This window comes from Cyprinodon tularosa, unplaced genomic scaffold, assembly GCF_016077235.1.
Source record: "Cyprinodon tularosa strain WSP-4 unplaced genomic scaffold, ASM1607723v1 ctg555, whole genome shotgun sequence".
Classification (NCBI taxonomy): Eukaryota; Metazoa; Chordata; class Actinopteri; order Cyprinodontiformes; family Cyprinodontidae; genus Cyprinodon; species Cyprinodon tularosa.
In genome coordinates, this window is record NW_024039291.1 from 71660 (window position 1) to 77500 (window position 5841).

A 5841-nucleotide genomic window follows, 5' to 3' on the forward strand; every position below is an offset into this window, starting at 1 on the left:
TCCTTCCAGCTTGCAGAATGAATCGATGTTGTTGAGACGCACCTGAGTGATCCTCTGTTCTCCACAGAAACTCTCTGACCTGCTGCTGTTTGCTGGTTTTTACTATTCTAAAGTAAAAACCGACCCAAAGTTTGTGATGGTGAGTCAGCACTGCACAGGAGCGCGGCGCGGCCATCTGGCAGCACCTGAAGCACTCCAAGCGGACATCCAGTCCTCCTGACGCCACTTGGCGGCTTAGATCCTGTCCATCTCTGAGCCACACCCCCTTTTCCACCGGAGCGGTGGTACGATCCATGCAGGCAGCACCGAGCCTCACGAGCAGCTCCAGCCTCAGTCTCTCTGGGTTCAACGGCGGCTAAACGCACCAAACCGCGCTCCCTGTACCGGAGTGGCTCCTTCCATATATAGAGAGAGATACCCCGCCCCCCCACTCCCTCCCTCCCTCCCTCCCTCTCCTCCTCTTAGTGCAGCGCAGCAGGACGGACTGACTTGCTGGCGCACAGCCTCTGCTAGGAGATCCCTTCCCTTCCTTTCTATAGCGCGCAAACCTTTTTCCTCTCTATTGGCATTTGGGAGCGATCAGCATCCTCAGCATCAGCACCGCCACCTCGCAGCCACATTTCCAACCAGGAGGAGGAGGATTGCTTACAGGCGCAGAAGCTGACTAAAGGCATGGCTTTACATCAGGATGAAGGTGAGAGGCGCCTTTAGTTGTGGCCTGTTTTGGGGGGGTGGGGGGGGGGGATCTCTGCATGTCGATGCTGGGATGCAGGGGATGGTTATTAACAGCTGTTCTGCTGAGCGGTGATGTGACCCACTCTGCTGCCTGTATATGTTTGCATGTGGAGGGGGGGGGCTCCTTTTGTATATAAATCCCCCCACCCCACCCCCTGAACGGTGACAGTTCATGGGGAGCGCGGGATGTCATGCCTGCTTCATGCCCCCCCCCCATGCTTGGGTCGCTGTTGCCCCCACTTTGAGGATGCAGGCGGCAGCAGCATCAGCAGCCTCCGCTGCGCGGCAGACGGAAGGAAGCACGCGCCTCAGGACGCCGTGCGGCGATCCGCTCGCTTTTTCTGCAACTTCTTCCAGCCCGAACGATGCTGCCCCTGAAAACCGCTCATTTTAAAAACGGCTACAATCAAAAAATAACCATTAATAATTCATTAGAGGCGCGCGGGTTCAGCGATTAATATCCAAATAGATTTAGATAAATCCTAATGAATGGAGCAGAAATGGCACCAGGATGCTCTGCTGATCTCTCCTTCACCTCCTTATCAATAATTGCTCTGAGTTAACTAAGGTAAAGGTAAAAAAAAAAAAAACCCACAAATAAATAATAAATACTCCAGTATTATGAGAAAAAGGTAATTTTGGGAAAAACGAATAAATAAATATTTTAGAGGAATTCTTAAAACATATTCTGTCATTGAGGGATGCTTTTTGGTCATCCTGCCTCGTTTTTACCATGAGCTAATTTTATAGATGAGAAAATGTGAATTGTACTGAAAAATATTCTCATTCTGGATGGTTTGGATTTGCTGAATGCAGGATCTGAACATAGAACCTGATAATAAAATCAGTTTCTATTATTCTCTGCATCAGTGTGTCAGAGATCAACATGAGTTTCATCCTTTGCTTCTGCTTCATAGGCAGCCAATACCAAATATAAATAAGTCTTTTCTGTGATGTCTGACAGACATTTCATTTATATAAATGGATAACGCTAATTAGTATCTATTCTAGTCATAAATATCTATCTAGTAGTAAATAACAGTATTAGTATCTGAAGCATCTCCCTATCGATGGCAGGTTTGGGCATCAAGGGCAGAAATCGTATCTGAAATATAGAAACGCACTGATCCAGCTTCTCTGAGCCAATAGAGATTTACAGTTTCACTTTTATTCTCTTCTGCCATTTCCATTTTATTTAATTTTTCATTAATAAAGAGTTTGTTTTAAAAAGAAGGAAAAAAAATGCTGCAAGTGATGAATAAATCCAGATTTATTTTTATTTTTTTTACTTCCAAGGATGTGTTCCCAACCTTAATTTGATCTTTTTTTATTAACAGACTCCAGTGAGGCACATGCTGTAGCTTGATGAGTTAAAACATGAAAAAATAATAGAAAATGATGGGGGGGGGGGGTCTTAGTTTGATGCATTTAATGAAATGCAAAAAAAAAAAAAAACTGCAAATGATCAAAGCTGATGAAGGAAAAACCGTTTTCCATGTAATGCAAAGTGATCAGTGAGGATCTGCAGCTATATGTTTTTGGCATGCAGAAAATGAATGCATTGCTCTAGAAATGCAATAGTAGAGCAGATATTACATTACGGCAGTCCTTTCTGATTGCGATATTCTACATGTTGATGCTGTGATGACGAGGTTAATAAAATGTTTCTGTGCAGGAGGTTAGCTTCTGCACACATACGCACACAGACGGCGTTTTTCTGGGTCTTCATCCATACAGGCACCAGCACACAGACATATGCTCCCTGAATAGGGAGATGATTTAGATGTATGGAAGCTGAAGTGGTAGATGATTGTAGCGTTACGTTCATGTCTCCCGTAGTGTTGGCAGACTGTGTGTGTCATATCTGGGGCTTGTCGCTCTCTGCTGTAGTAAAGAACATGCTTCCTGGATTTGTGCGGCCCTGCAGGGCTTGCTATGCTGCACAGTGATTAAGGAGATATTTTCCTGAGGCATATCTTCACAATTAGAGGACATGGAACTGAAATGTCACTTCAGCATTTATGGAACATACCACAGATAAGACATTTCTGTCAGTAAGCCAGGTAACCACAGGGTCTGTCAGTCATATTTTCAGGATGTTGCATCCAAAGGTTTTTTTCCCTGCAAACTTTGGCTTGCACCTCAGCAGGAATCCTAAATGGTCAGCGGTTGTTGATGTGCTAATCATCACTTTCAAATGTTTCTAACTATTTATTCCCTTTGTTTTGTTTTGGGGGTAGTGAATTTAGCATTTTGAAAGTGAGCTTAGATGCTTGGCTTAGAGTCAAATCATTATTTCAGTGGAACTTCAGAGGAATTTAGCCTGTTGGGATACTGGCATGTTGCCACAGCTGTCTGCACGTCCCATTGTCCTGCTTAAAAAAACAAGAACACAAAACTCCTCTTAAAGCAACATCTTTACTTGACTCTAATAATTCATATTTTTCCAAAATTTGAGTGATATCACATGGCCTTGGGATAGTGGTGAGCTGTGTGCAACAGCAGGGGAGTTCTTTTTTGTTATCCATCCTTGCATTATTTATGAATTTTCATTCCAGGAATGCAGTAGCCGCTGGCACTGTAATGCTTCCCCTCTAACATTGGAGTCGTTCACACGCTTTAGTTTCTGACCAGCAAGTTCCCAGCAAACTGAAAATATTCTTTACAAATCTTTTTTTTTTTTTTGGGGGGGGGGTTGAATTCATCAAAGAGTAGTATCCTTATTTTTGCAGTCAGACTTTTAGCTGACAGCCAGTATGATGCGTCTTTAGCCACTTCTCCCACTGACTGAAGGAAAAGGTGATTGTTGCAAAATGATGAAAAGTGTTTGAGCGGTTGCTGCCCTGCTGATCATTTCAAAGTAAATGACCTCAGAGAATCGAAGGACTAGCAAACACTATGGAACCACGCTATAACCACACACAGTGACCTGCCTGCTGCAATGCTGCTGCACAGCCTGCAGGGCTGATTGGAGTTTCTGTTACACATCCACGTGCTCGACCTCTGAGTAAAGCAAACTGTCAGCACTGTGACTTTAAAATGGAATGTTGTCAAATTACCCTGCTAAAATTTCCCTGCGGTTAGTGAACGTATGCAGCGGGAATATGAGATAGGGATGCATTGGCTTCAAATTTAAACTCAATATTTTAAGTATTTATAGGGATTACAGTAAAAGTAGCAGTGAAAAGTTCCTTCGCTTCTCCCGCTGTCCTCATCCCCGTCACACAGTCCGTCGTCACTAATATAAAATGAAAAACGTGTAAGAAAGGAAAGTATGTGTTTTGATGAGTTTAAATTGCATTTATTTATTTTTTATTTTTTTTGCTTGCCTTTGCCTGAGTTTAAGTCCCTCTTTAAAACATCTTAACTCTCCTCTATCACTTTAAGAGAAATTTAATCGCTAATGTTTTTAGTTTAATATTATCAGTCGCCACTTTTTATTAAAAGCAAATAATGGAATTGGGTAGAAGTCAAAGAAATGTATTTTAGAGAAAAAAACTTGATTTTAATATCTTCTCTTGTTGAGCAGATATGTACGGAGCCCCTCTGATGACATGGTCAAACATTTTATTTTAATTGTGGCCACAAAGTAGTATTTCGTGGCCACGCAATAAGTATAACGAAATACTTATTAATAATATTATCATTCCTGGACAACTGGGTAAGCAAATCGAGCGCGCCTTCTCTAAGGTCTAAGGCACGCTCGATTTGCTTACCCAGTCGGTCTCCGCCAGTCACGTGACATTTGTTGCTAAGACGCCATTTTAGGTGGAAAAGGCGTAGTGTAAACAACCGCAGCATAGCTAAACGAGGGACTAAAGGCCCGTTTACATAGCAGCCTGTCCAAGATAAGTCATTACAGTTAACATAAGCCTGAAAACAGGGGTGGATTTTTTGATATTATTAAGTATTTCGTGCGCACGTTATACTTATTGCGTGGCCGCGAAATACTACTTCGCCACAATTAAAATTTTTTTTTGTCCATGTCATCAGAGGGGCTCCGTAGATATGTGTTTAGTGTTAAGTAACATATTTCATTTTGGCAAACAAATAAAAGTATTGTTGGTAAAGATGTCTCTCTTTGATGCCATTTTTCATTGGATAGATTTTGGTATTTATTTATTTTATTTAATCGGACACATTTAAAGCCCATCCACTGCCATCTTTATATGACATCATTTTTATCCAAGTACTGAACTCTAATCAAGACTGGATGATATTATGACCAGATAGAAAATAAAACCTCTGGATGCAGCCATGTTAATGAAAACACTTTAAATAAATGCTGCAGACAGATCTTTTTACAGACAGATTAAACTCATATTTATTTTACTAAATTGGTATGTAGGAGTTATGTGTGAAGATTATTAGCAGTTTTTTTTATTTATTTCATCTCGTTTTTTGGAACCTTGGTTCTAATGTCGTTATTTGCTGTTAAATTTAATTTCCTTTAGAAATTAATGTGCAAAATGAGTGAATATGATCCTTTTATAAGTTCTTTATTTTCGTTGTTTCTGCTGCCTTTTCACTCTCTGTACCAAAATAAAACATAATTCAACCTATAAAGCAACATTAGTGGTGTCTAACAACCGAAAAACTTTCAACAACAATAGTCACACAGGTGCGCTCGCTGATACACACCTGACGACCAAGCCTGAGGCAGATTACTAGAAAGTACGGCGGCTTTGCCTCAGATGCTCTCTGCTTTGGACTCTGTTTGCTTGGCTGTGGTCAAAAGACACGAACTCTACAACAAAACTTTAAAAACCCGTACAGGTTATGAAAGAGTTTAGATTATGGAAAGAGAGTCGCAGCTTCTGTCTTCCTATTCCAGAAGCAGATGAATTAAATTTATAAGAAGCTTAATTTAAAACTCTTTACAGTGTTTATAAGTTTAAAACTATCAGTTGGTCTTATGGTGATTTAATGAAACCTGTTGGACAGTTTAGAAAAATAACTTTCATTTATCTTTTGATTAAAAGGGCTTGAACTATGGCGGAAACAAATAATCGGATTAATTACGATTAATTGATTATTGAAATCAACTAATTCAGTAAATGATCGATTGTTAACTGACAGAGACTCTAAAATGTGCCTTTAGCCTTT

The 5841-nt window shown here is 40.8% G+C and overlaps 1 protein-coding gene across 1 annotated transcript in view; it reads left to right on the top strand.

Moving 5' to 3' along the window:
* The first annotated feature begins 277 nt into the window (after window positions 1-277).
* tenm1 (teneurin transmembrane protein 1) overlaps window positions 278-5841 on the top strand; it is a 349430-nt gene continuing 343866 nt past the window's right edge. The window contains exon 1 of the mRNA XM_038305307.1: window positions 278-694. The gene's annotated coding sequence lies outside the window, so the exon portion shown is untranslated. The remainder of the gene's footprint in view (window positions 695-5841) is intronic.